This window comes from Cicer arietinum, chromosome 7 (genome assembly GCF_000331145.2).
Source record: "Cicer arietinum cultivar CDC Frontier isolate Library 1 chromosome 7, Cicar.CDCFrontier_v2.0, whole genome shotgun sequence".
Taxonomy (NCBI): domain Eukaryota; kingdom Viridiplantae; phylum Streptophyta; class Magnoliopsida; order Fabales; family Fabaceae; genus Cicer; species Cicer arietinum.
Window position 1 is genome coordinate 29,431,867 of NC_021166.2, and position 13,700 is coordinate 29,445,566.

General features: G+C 31.6%; 1 long non-coding RNA gene across 2 annotated transcripts; it reads right to left on the reverse strand.

Moving 5' to 3' along the window:
- Positions 1–1,484: 1,484 nt before the first annotated feature.
- On the reverse strand, positions 1,485–8,245 carry LOC105852959 (uncharacterized). Of its 2 annotated transcripts, none has more exons than XR_003470359.2 (7): positions 6,975–8,245; positions 6,724–6,803; positions 4,864–5,023; positions 2,795–2,857; positions 2,339–2,401; positions 1,896–1,986; positions 1,485–1,776 (listed from the first exon to the last, which is right to left on the reverse strand). It is a non-coding gene; the product is annotated as an uncharacterized lncRNA (long non-coding RNA). The 2 variants fall into 2 exon arrangements; XR_001144814.3 differs by having other exon boundaries at positions 4,864–5,034.
- Positions 8,246–13,700: the final 5,455 nt, after the last annotated feature.

Here is a 13,700-nt window from a genome sequence, read left to right on the forward strand (position 1 = left end):
AAGATAAAGAGGATTGTCTTATTAAGTATAAAAAATATAAATATAAATTTTTGAATCACCTTGGTTTTCACATCATTAAATTCCAATCATGATTTAGTCTATAAAATATATCAAATAAATTAATTTTTAATTCGATCCATAAAATATATCAAATAGATTAATTTTTATTGATAAAATTATAATTCAAATGTTTCTTATAAATAAAAGAAGAGTAGTAATATTTTTTTTTAAATTATTAAATATTTTAAAATGATAAATAAAATATCTCGTGTAAATAAAATAAAAACAATACTATTTTTTTAAAAATAATTAAAAAATTTGGGGTGCCCATAATCAATGTGCTAACGAAGCTCAGCCACGTGACGAAGTGTTTGTCCATTTCTGGAAGTTAAGGGTGCACAAAGGAGAGAAAGAAGAAAGAAGTGAATAGTGGAAAATTAAAGAGAGTAATAGAAGTATTGGTGAGTTGTAAAAATTGTGTCTTTACAAAATGATGGGTTAAACCAAGATTGACCCCCAATGACCCCAGTATAAAGCTCTGGCCGACAAAACCTAGAGAAATGGATAAGGTTGTGATGATGTGTCACCATTTGGATGACCAGTTATGCGGGAAATTTTTTTACAGTTCTCTAATGTCTTGAAACTTAGAAAAATTATTTGGGAGAGACTAGTGGAGAATTTTCTCAATATCACTATTGAGGTAAGTTAATTTTGGTCTTTATTTTGCAATCTTTTGTATACTCGGTTCTAGTTTTTGTCATACTTGTACGAAATTTTCGTGACATATAATAGAAATAAAACTATTTTTACTTTAACTTTATAAAATATATTATTACCTCTGATATCATGTAAAATATTATTATTTCTAATATTTATTTTTATAGAATTAAAATGGACTTTCTTGCACTACTTATTCCTACCATATAGTAGGTTCTATTTGTAATTTTATCATCATCATGATAATAATATCTCTATTTTCAAAACAGTTAATTTGATTATTAATTAATAATTTATATTATATCAAATATGGGATGTTATGGTCTTTAGAGTCAACTTGTAACTAATGCTAAAGTAAATTAGTACAGGAAATTGTTATACTTTATCGAGTACTCTCACTTAGGGCTGGACAAACGGTCGGGTTCGGACGGATTCGGGTCTAAATATCCAATCCAGCCCAAACCGCGGTTGGCAGACTAAGGCCCATTTTCGCCTATTTTTAGCTCGGGTTGGTTGATATGCAGGTCACGGGTTTAGTGGGTTTTGCGGGTCGGGTTACCGGTTTTAATATGTATGGAATTTGAAAATTGTGGTCCAATTAACAACAAATTTATCTATGAAGATTTTTCATAAAACAGTGGTTTACATTTTATTTGTATGGACCATATAATTTAACTTAAACCCCGTTTTTTAAAACAATAGTTTACAACAACTATCATTCAAAATAAAAATTGACTTATAACCATAAAGGATCAATAGAATAGATTAACAGGACCATCAATTAAGAACATATTAGGACCTTCATCTTTGGTAACAAACCTAAATAATATGGAAAACCTAAACAAGGCCATGCTATTCAGGATTTCATCCAAATCAAAAGCTTGCCAACATCACCCAGAATGAGTCAAACTTTATAATTACAGTCATATGGAAAAGTAATTATATGTTACAGTCATCCAGAAATATTTAAATAAACATATATTTTTCAATCCAAATCTATTAATAAACATAGTAAAGCAACATTTTGGAGCTTGATGACCAGTTTGCATATGGCTGATGCTGCAGTAGTTGTACGTATAATAGAAATGAAATTAATTTCGTAAGAATATCAAGAATATAATCTAATGTTAAATAAATTAGAATACATCAACATAAATATATAAAGTTTAAACTATAACCTTGAAATTCAACTCCCCAAATATGAGATAACAACCACTTCGAAGTTGAAAATGAACGGTAGAAAATGAACCACTGCTAATTCTCTTGCCACTAGCATATTGGAAAAATAAAAGCTTGAGTACAACATATTCATAGCCAATTAAGTTCTTCTTATATGAGTTTAAATACTAAATACAATCTAACTAGTTCTCATTCTATCTTTAAATACAACTAACCAGTTCATAACCAATTAAGTTCTCACTCTATAAATTTAAATACAACATAATCAGTTTATATTATAATCTAAACTACTAAGTAGGGTTGAACAATAATACTAATTACTAAATTAACAATAATACAAATTTCAATAAGTTATAAATAATATCAAACTCAACTAAATTTTCAATTACAAACTCAATTAAAATTTAATGATACATAAAAAATAATCAAGGCAGTAACTTACTCTTTCTCATGTGGAAACATGAGTAAATTTGTGTGGTTTCCAATAGTGATGTTCATTTAACAGCTGGTGACAATTAAACACAAAATTAGTAACCAATAAATCAGACATTTCAGTAAATATAATCAGTTCATAACCAATTAAGTTCTCTTTATATCAGTTTAAATACTAAGTACAGCCTAACAAGTTGAAATCAATTAAATTATCATTTTATCTACCAACACAGCATAACCAGTTCATAACCAATTAAGTTCTCATTCTATAAATTTAAATACAACATAATCAGTTTATATTATAATCTAAACTACTAAGTAGGGCTGAACAATAATACTAATTACTAAATTAACAATAATACAAATTTCAATAAGTTATAAATAATATCAAACTCAACTAAATTTTCAATTACAAACTCAATTAAAATTTAATGATACATAAAAAATAATCAAGGCAGTAACTTACTCTTTCACATGTGGAAACATGAGTAAATTTGTGTGGTTTCCAATAGTGATGTTCATTTAACAGCTGGTGACAATCAAACACAAAATTAGTAACCAATAATTCAAACATTTCAGTAAATATAATCAGTTCATAACCAACTAAGTTCTCTTTATATCAATTTAAATACTAAGTACAGCCTAGCAATTTGAAATCAATTAAATTATCATTTTATCTACCCACACAGCATAACCAGTTCATAACCAATTAAGTTCTCATTCTATAAATTTAAATACAACATAATGAATTTAAATACTTGTTGCGACGATGAAAAAACCTTTGTCGCTTCAAAGAAAATCTTTAAAAATCCAACAAATGCTCGAATTCTTTCCCAATCATCAGAAGTAGGAGGACCAACAACCCCAAACCAAGTCAAATACCCAGAATCATCACTCTCTAATTTATCAAAAGCTGCTTGATACTTTTCAGCAGCTTCCAACATCATGTATGTTGAATTCCACCTTGTGGAAACATCAACACTAAGAAGTTTTTTACATGTTATATTACAAATATCAATGCATTCCTTAAATTTCAAAGCTCTTTGTGGAGAAGAACGGACAAACCTAACTGCATTTTGAATGCTACGAATAGATAAATCTTGTTCTGTTAAGCCATCTTGGACTACTAGGTTCAAGATATGGGCGCAACACCTCATATGAAAATAATCCCCTTCACCCATCAGTCCATTCTTGTTCTTAAGTCTCTTGTTCAGATAAGATACAGCCACATCGTTGGATGATGCATTGTCAACGGTAATTGTAGACACATTTCTTATACCCCATTCCATCAACACCTCTTCAATTTTCCTACCAATAGTGTCCCCTTTGTGATTTGACACTAAACTAAAGCTTATAATGCGTTTCTGATAGTTCCATTCTTTATCAATGAAATGAGCGGTAAGGGTCATATAACCGAGATTTTGAACGGATGTCCAACAGTCCGTAGTAAGAGCTACTCTACTACAATCAGATTTGAACAATGCCTTCAGCTTCAATTTTTCAGCAAGATATAGTTGAAAACAATCCCTAGCAATAGTCCTCCTTGAAGGGATGGTCATTTGTGGTTGCAGCTGTCTACATAATTGTTTAAAACCCTCACCTTCAACCACTCTAAATGAATGTTCATCAAGAATAACAAAAAGGACAATGGCAATCCTACATGCTTGGGCATTGAATCTTTGGCTTGATGGAACTAAACTACCACCATCACCAAAAGAAAGGCTTGTTTGAGTGGGGTCCTTAAGAATGTGGGCTGGATTACGTTTGCATTTCTCAGAGTGAGCTTTCAGGTTAGAGGTTCCATGTGTTTTAGAATGGCAAAGGTATCTTTGGTGACAATGTTTACAAGCAGCAGTAGGGATAGGCTCATCGGGTAGAATGTTAAAGTCCAGCCAAACCTTAGAGCTTCTCCTAGGACCATTAGCATTGGGTTTTCTTTTTTTACTACCAATAGGAAGAGGAGGTAGCCCATCTGCAACAATAGCTACTTGTATTGGTTGAGAATTATCCACTACTGAAATATTTTAAGAGTTTAATTATTAATTTTTTTAATATTTAAAGTGTAGTTTTTAATTAGTTTTTTTTGTATATATAGTTAAACTATTTAAATTTTTTTAGATAGTTAAAATGTTTAATAAGTAGTAATAGAAGGATACGTACTAATTAATATAACATAAAAACTAATTAAACCTGAGAATAAATAAAATTTAAGCATAAAGGATACATATTAAATATAAACAGTTGCAAGAAGTACCCATAAAAATTAAGGATAATATATGCATACAAATTAAAAATAAATTAGTTGCAAACATACATATTAAGCATGACACATGCATACATACAAATTAAAAATAAAATAATATATACTAATTAAGCATCAAATAGTTGCAAATCTAGATACTAATTTGTAATTAAACACGAAGCATGCATACAAATTAAACATAAAAGAAACATACTCATTAAACATAAAATATTTGCAAGCATACATACATATTAAACATAAAACAATTTGCATATTAAACATAACAAACTCACAGTGGTGATGCTCCAATACTCCTTGCTGTCCTCCTTGACTGTTACCCTCTCCTTGTTCCGTTACTCTTTGTTGTCCTCCTTGACTGTTACCCTCTCCTTGCTCCACTACTCCTTGATGTCCTCCTTGATTGCTAGCTTCTCCTTGCTCCATCTTCTAAAGCTAGAACCACACTAATAAAACCAGAATTAGACACAAACCCTCAAAAATAAAAATCAGAATTAATAACCAACCAAACTGCAAAAATCATAGCAATAAAAAATTAATAAAATAAACAAACAACACAACACAACAATATGAACAAACTAGATGTGAATAAAAGCTTGAAGTCTAAAAATATGAACAAACAACACAATAATTTGAATAAAAGAGCTAACCAAACACACAAACTAGAATTAAAAAAAAATGTAAAGTTAATTAACAAACTACATTGAAAAAACTTGAAGTCTAAAAATAAGAACCTTAATCTTAAAACTTTTGAAAGTTGGAAACATTTAAATAAATAAATAAAAAAAGAAGAATGCTTTAAAATAACAAACAGAAGAATACATCAAAAAAACTGAAATTGAAAAATAAGCATACACTCAATTCAACAATATGAATAAAAAAACTAACGAACAAATAGAAGCATACATAAAAAAAAAAATAAAAAAAAAAACTGAAATTGAGAAATAAGTATACACTCAACACAACAATATAAATTAAAGAATTAACGAAAGACACAAACTAGATAAAAAAAAAAAAGTAAAGTTAATTATAAACAAACTAGATTTAAAAAGCTTGAGGTCTAAAAATAGAAACCCTAATATTAAAACTCTTTAAAATTGGAAAAATTTAAATAAATAAATAAAATGCATTAAAAAGGAAGGTTAATTAATCCGCTCAATTCTAACTTTGAATTGCTCAAACAAAAATAGACAAGAATCTCTGTTTCAAAATAAAAGGTTTGAGATTGTTTTGCAGATACTTTTGCCTAATTAAGCATGTGTTTGTTCTTGAAATTCACTGAGTGATTCAAGATTATCGTATTACTTGCATCAGAATATGTGTTCAACTATATAAAACTTATGTTATAAAGCTTCTAACGATATTATATCGCGACTAAAATTTATGATAATAAAAAAAAAATATCTTTCATTATTTTTATTTTAGTAAATACTTTACTATTCTAGAGTTTTGCTAGATATTGAAGAAATAATTAAAGACATAACACGTTACATTTTTATCCCTGTTGTCATTTTAAGTAAATTTTATTTATCCCTCAACTATTATCTCTTTTGCAGTTGTTTGTCTTTAACTTCAAAAAATAGTGATATAATACGTTTTTAAATAAAATGAAATTTAAACGATTATGTAGTCAAATCCAAGGGGATATATACTTATTCACATAATCAGACATTAGAATTTTATATTAGAAAAATATCAAAATCTAAAATAAAAAGCAAAGATATATTAAAAAAAGAATCATACATAACTGCTTAAAATAAAAACAAATTGTTACATCAGTGATCAAAAAGATTATGCTATCAATTGTTGTTAATTTATCAAAAATATCAAATCAAACCAAGTGATTAATGAGTTTCAATCAAACCAAATTATGCATAAAAACCTAACAGATTTTAAAATATTTTTAAATATATACACTTATAAATGAAAAATAAAACCTTCAAGACAAACCCTAAGTTAAAAAAATTGAACCCAACTTAACAAAAATAAAAAGAAATCATAAAAGACCCAAAAGATAAAACTTTCACAAATCAAACCAGAACATAAACAAAAATTTAACATATTCAAAACCTCACAAATCATAAAACTGAAAACAAATTTAAAAACCCTACAAACATTATACAATCAACACTAACCTTTTTGTTCTTGCTCACAGTGATGAGTGAAGACGACCTTCCAACACAGAAAAAAACGGCACCCTCAGTAGATTCAGTACCTTAACATGCATGAAAAAATGAAGTTATTTATTCAAATCCAGATGATAAGGGAAATGAAAAATCTAACAAAAAAACTTAGTGTGCTTTGAACAAGTAAAATCACGTGTTAAAAACCCAAACTAAGATAGTTAAAAACAAAAAAGAAGGAACTCAAATGATGTTGCATGTACCTCTATGCCTTTGTGAAGGATCGTGTTGCATGTACCCTCTCCATTTATAGTTGAAGAGAAGAAAAAGGAAAATAAAAGGAGGGTATTAGTGTCGTTGAACCGATACCGGTGGTGACGGCGGCTTCGAACAGAACCGGTGGTGACGGCGGCTTCGAACAGAACCGATGGTGACGGCGGCCACGGCTTCGAACAGAACCGGTGGCGGCGGCCACAGCTTCGAACAGAACCGATGGTGGCGGCGGCGGCGACTTCGAACAGAATCAATGGAGTTGGTGGAGGTGTGAGTGTATGAGTTGAGAGTGATGAAATGAGAATAGGTTTCAGATTTTTAGTGAGAGTGGTGAAATGAAATTAGGGTTTCAGATTTCTATTGAGTTGGGTTTATTCTGGATTGGGCCTATTTTTTCTGGACTGAGAAAGGCCTTACAGTTTTTGGACATGGACAACATAGGAAAAATTTCCCCTGTACCCCCATTTTTATACCTATACCCCCATAATTTTTTGAAAATGATAATTATGTCTTTATTAATTCAAAGATTTTTTTTTATTTTTATAATTTCATCTTTTCCGAAACTACAAAAAAGATTTCCGATACACACTTTATTTCCGGAAGGGGCTCAGTCATCCTGTCAATCGATTGCCCAATCGATTGAATTAAGCCCAGGATTCTGTCTTCATCAAAATCCTTCACCCCAATCGATTGCCTAATCGATTGGCTCAGTGAAAATCCTCAGTTTTAGTTGTATGATTGGTTGCTCATGAAACTATCCATGTCTTGATTTGTTATGTTATAATTAGGGGATTGAGAACCTCATTTTACTTTCATTTTTAATTGACAAAGTATTGTATGAACTTTTCGCATATTGAAAATCCTGTTAAGGTGCATGCTTAGTTGAAAAGTTATTTTGTGCATTTGAAAACTTAATTGCTATGTGTTAACTGTTATTTTTTTGGTTGGTGACCCTTTACAATTATTGTGGAAATCTGGGCTTTGCCCTCAGATGAGAGTCAGGACGATCCTACCGATTCGTACCCTACGGACGGGAATGGAGATGGGAACGCTTGACTGCAGCTACGTTAGGAGGATCTCACGGGGCGCGTGGAGATCACTCAGGGTGTTTAGTTGTTTTGTAAAATGATCAGACTAGGTTGTCACAGAGGGAACGAATGTCTTCCTTTTGGGGTTGCGTTTATTTTAAACCGGAAGACTGTACTGTTACTATTATTGTCAGTACGACACCTTAGTTGAATGGGTGCCTTGTATCTTCTGGTTGTTGTTTAAATACTTTGGAAATCGTTTAAGTCAAAAGTATATTAAGAATGGGGAATCTCTTGATATGTCTGTTTGCTTAACGTTTTGTTTTGAAAATCATTAAGATAAATCGGTATTAAGAATGGGGAATCTCTTAATGACTTATTTATTTAATGTTGTTTTGAAAATCGTTTAAGTTAACTGGGCGTTAAGAATGGGGAATCTCTTAATGTCTTGTTTACTGAATGTTTTGTGTGAAAATCGTTTAAGTCAAAAGTATATTAAGAATGGGGAATCTCTTGATATGTCTGTTTGCTTAACGTTTTGTTTTGAAAATCATTAAGATAAATCGGTATTAAGAATGGGGAATCTCTTAATATGACTGTTTGCTTAACGTTTTGTTTTGAAAATCATTAAGATAAATCGGTATTAAGAATGGGGAATCTCTTAATGACTTATTTATTTAATGTTGTTTTGAAAATCGTTTAAGTTAACTGGGCGTTAAGAATGGGGAATCTCTTAATGTCTTGTTTACTGAATGTTTTGTGTGGAAATCGTTTAAGTCAAAAGTATATTAAGAATGGGGAATCTCTTGATATGTCTGTTTGCTTAACGTTTTGTTTTGAAAATCATTAAGATAAATCGGTATTAAGAATGGGGAATCTCTTAATGACTTATTTATTTAATGTTGTTTTGAAAATCGTTTAAGTTAACTGGGCGTTAAGAATGGGGAATCTCTTAATGTCTTGTTTACTGAATGTTTTGTGTGGAAATCGTTTAAGTCAAAAGTATATTAAGAATGGGGAATCTCTTGATATGTCTGTTTGCTTAACGTTTTGTTTTGAAAATCATTAAGATAAATCGGTATTAAGAATGGGGAATCTCTTAATGACTTATTTATTTAATGTTGTTTTGAAAATCGTTTAAGTTAACTGGGCGTTAAGAATGGGGAATCTCTTAATGTCTTGTTTACTGAATGTTTTGTGTGGAAATCGTTTAAGTCAAAAGTATATTAAGAATGGGGAATCTCTTGATATGTCTGTTTGCTTAACGTTTTGTTTTGAAAATCATTAAGATAAATCGGTATTAAGAATGGGGAATCTCTTAATGACTTATTTATTTAATGTTGTTTTGAAAATCGTTTAAGTTAACTGGGCGTTAAGAATGGGGAATCTCTTAATGTCTTGTTTACTGAATGTTTTGTGTGAAAATCGTTTAAGTCAAAAGTATATTAAGAATGGGGAATCTCTTGATATGTCTGTTTGCTTAACGTTTTGTTTTGAAAATCATTAAGATAAATCGGTATTAAGAATGGGGAATCTCTTAATGTCTTGTTTACTGAATATTTTGTGTGAAAATCGTTTAAGTCAAAAGTATATTAAGAATGGGGAATCTCTTGATATGTCTGTTTGCTTAACGTTTTGTTTTGAAAATCATTAAGATAAATCAGTATTAAGAATGGGGAATCTCTTAATGACTTATTTATTTAATGTTGTTTTGAAAATCGTTTAAGTTAACTGGGCGTTAAGAATGGGGAATCTCTTAATGTCTTATTTATTTAATGTTGTTTTGAAAATCGTTTAAGTTAACTGGGCGTTAAGAATGGGGAATCTCTTAATGTCTTATTTATTTAATGTTGTTTTGAAAATCGTTTAAGTTAACTGGGCGTTAAGAATGGGGAATCTCTTAATGTCTTGGTTACTTAATGTTTGTTGTGAAAGTCGTTTAAGTTAAATGGGTATTAAAAATGGGGAATCTTTTAATATCTGCATTTGCTTAACGTCTGTTGTGAATGGAGTCGGTATATGTTCATTCATTTTCATTCTTTTTGTAAATCGTGCAGACCCGTGATAGGTGGCACCTTGGTAAATAGTACTTTGGCCTGTGATAGGCGGTACATTTATGATTTACGTTTTTGAAAACCGTGCAGACCCGTGATAGGTGGCACCTCGATAAACGGTACGGGCCCGTGATAGGCAGTACGTTTATGGTTTACGCTTTTTAGTAAATCGTGCAGACCCGTGATAGGTGGCACCTTGGTAATCGGTACTTTGGCCTGCGATAGGCGGTACGATTATGATTTACGGCCCTTCGAGGAGGGTTTTGGTTTGGAATTCCGAGTCCATGCATTTTGGCATATACGCATTGCATTAGGGTGCTTGGCACGCGAGTCGTGATTGATTTGAGTTTTATGTTTAAGTGATTTGAATTTGAGTGGTTGTGGTAATTGCGTTGAAAATGCTAAGTGTTATGTGTTGATTGTTGTGTGTAAGTATGATGGTTATCGAGATCCCAATTGCCGTGGTAATCGTGTAGGAATTGCTAAGTGTTAGGCTGTGAACTTGATTAGGAATGACTTGAGTTAATGCATGAATTTTTGGAAAAACGATCAGGGAAATCGATTTCCCAATCGATTGGATGAGTTGCAGGAAGTTCACCATTTTGACCTAATCGATTTGCCAATCGATTGTATAAATATATCTTTCAAAATCTTTTAAGAAATCGATTTGGAAATCGATTGGCAAAGAGGCAGGAACTCAGCAAAACTGCCGAAATCGATTTGGAAATCGATTTGGCAACACAGGGACTCATCAGAACTGACAAAATCGACTTAGAAATCGATTTGGTCATGCAAAAACTCAGCAGAACTGACCAAATCGATTTGGCAATCGATTGGCTCAGCAAAAGTCCTCATTTTGAGTTAGATAATCGATTGCTCAATTGATTTATCAATGCTTTGGTCAGTTATGTATTACTTGATGGTTGGAGAACTTCATTTTGAGTTCATTGTTAATTGGCAAGCATTATATGAACTTTTAGCATATGGAAAATCCTGTTAAGGTGCATGCTTAGTTGAAAAGTTGTTTTGAGCATTTAAAAACTTAATTGCTATGTGTTAACTGTTATTTTCTGGTTGGTGACCCTTTACAATTATTGTGGAAATCTGGGTTTTGCCCTCAGATGAGAGTCAGGACGGTCTTACCGGTTCGTACCCTACGGACGGGAATGGAGATGGGAACGTTTGACTGCAGTCACGTTAGGAGGATCTCACGGGGCGCGTGGAGATACTCAGGGTGTATAGCTTTTTGGTAGGATGATCAGATTAGGATGATGTATAGGGACTAGGTGTCCTTCTGTTTGGATTGGAGTATTTTTAGTTTGGGAAAACTGTATTTATACTATCATTGTCAGTTCGACTTCTTATGTGAATGGGTTCCATGTACCATTTATGGTTATGTAAATGTTTTGGATTTATAATTGAAGAAACCTTTCCGCTGCTTGTAAATTATAATGACTCAATTATTTATCCAAAGACATTTCTTTATCTCTTTCTCTGTTTTAGTTTAATTACTTTTGAAAAAAAAAAATACCCTCGCTTTGAAAAACGGGGTGTTACAAATTCTCTGTTTTATTTTAATTCCTTTTGAAAAAAAAAAATACACTCTCGCTTTGAAAAACGGGGTGTTACATGTACCATTCAATCAAGACTTTTTATAACTTACAAATGAAACTCAAATGACTCATTCTCAATTCAACTCATTTCGCAGACCTACCATGATTTCCTAATCCTCATACTCTCCCAACTGCTCCATATTTTCCTCTCTCGTATATCTTTTCCATCTTCTCCTTAGTTTAGTAATGCATTTTCATCTCTTTCTTTTTTCTATGTCTCTTTTCTTTCTCCTCTACTCTCTTTCTATTACATGAGTAAGATTATTGATTTTCACCTCTTCCCATTTCTATAAAAATATGTAGTTTGATATTTTAAAGAATTATTATAAAAAAAATATAAAATAATCTAAATAATTTTTTTCACTTTTTTATTAGACAAGCGATCTTTTTTTTTATACACTGTAAATTAGTTATCGTATAAATATTAATGCGACTATTAACTTTAGATTACTTTAATCGTGCTTTATGTATATGTAATAAGTAAAAAAAATTAGTGGAGTGTAAATTTTTTAAATTACATCAATTTTTAGATTTACTTTTTTTAACAATAAAACCAAACCATTTTTAAATGTGAGAAACCTCAAATTCAAGTTGAGATACAATATGGTGGGCATTTCACCCAAACACAATTTGGAGCATTATTATGGTTTGACATTGATATTCCAACTATAAGATGGGTGTCTGAGCATCTTCTTCGGTTCCTCCTCAAGTTCCTCCAAAATCTATTCATCAAAGGAAAAAGACGGTGGATGTTCTTACATTGGCGAACCTCCCAACTTTTCCTTAGCAAACTACTCCAACATCGGCTAGCGAAATTTTGGCCTTCATAGATCTAGATGATGGCTGAAGAAGGAAAAAAAAGATGAAAATAAGACTTGTTCAAATTCGTTTGATTTTTGTTTCTCATTCTGAAAAGGGGGCCATGATGGTTAAGGAATCCCTTACTTTCCTCAGTGTTATTTCTGCTGAAATCCAGAAGATCTTGGTGGACTTAGGGCTATGGTCAGCGAGTCTGATGCAACAAGTTTAGCTTATGTCGCACTTGTGCAAAGCATTTGCAGTGTGTGCTTCTATGAAGTGGAAAATCTCTATTTTGAGGTTGCCCATGCTAAGGAGCTCTTTTCTAAAACCAACTCCAAATTATTGAAGGGCGTTGAAGATTTAGAATCCTTACACAAAGAGAAAGAAGGTATTTTTTTCTCAATTGGCGGGTATTTAAACAGAGTCCTTGGTTCTTGTTGATGCAAAGAAACTCTTAGAAGAATATATAGTTCATTTGGAGAGGAGTGTCGAGGAGACTGACTCCAAATTGTTAGAGTTGTATGGTAATGATGAAAAGGCCACTCTAGTTAACAATTTGTATTCTACGAGTAAGGACTCATTTGAAAATGCCCTTGCTTAAATCCAATTGTTGAATCCCGGAGTGGCTTTCATTACGGGTGGGTTGGATTACACCAAGGTGGTTAGATGTGGCAAGATATCTCGAGCGATAAAGAGAATGCTGATGGTGGGTCGGTTATTGATGTCAGAAAATAGGATTTTGCTTTCTAATTTAATTGTTGAATTTTTCTATTTGTAATATTCTCCTTGTTAAATTTGAATTTTATGTTGGTTTTATCAGTTGTAATGCTTCAAATTGAGCAACCTTCTCTTGTAATATGGACAATTGTTTCTATTTAGTAGTTCTTTCCAATTTTATTTTATGCTCATTTGTATGATATGTTCTTTTGATTCGCTTGAGGAAGGTTGCCTTCACCAACGGGTGTCTCCTCTTGTCTCTATATTTGACAATTTGATTGTCGGATAAAGATGAAACTTTATTTATCGGATCTCGTTCTCATTTTGGTGGCTACCTATATAGGAGGGTCTCTGGACCATTTTGCAAGATAATTTGTCGTGGTCACCTTAGATTGTTTCACTGTACTGGCGGATCTGAACTGTTTTTTCGATGATATTTGTATTTAAACACATGTTAATATAAAAGGAATATTCATTGAATTAGTGTCGTAAGTTTAATACAT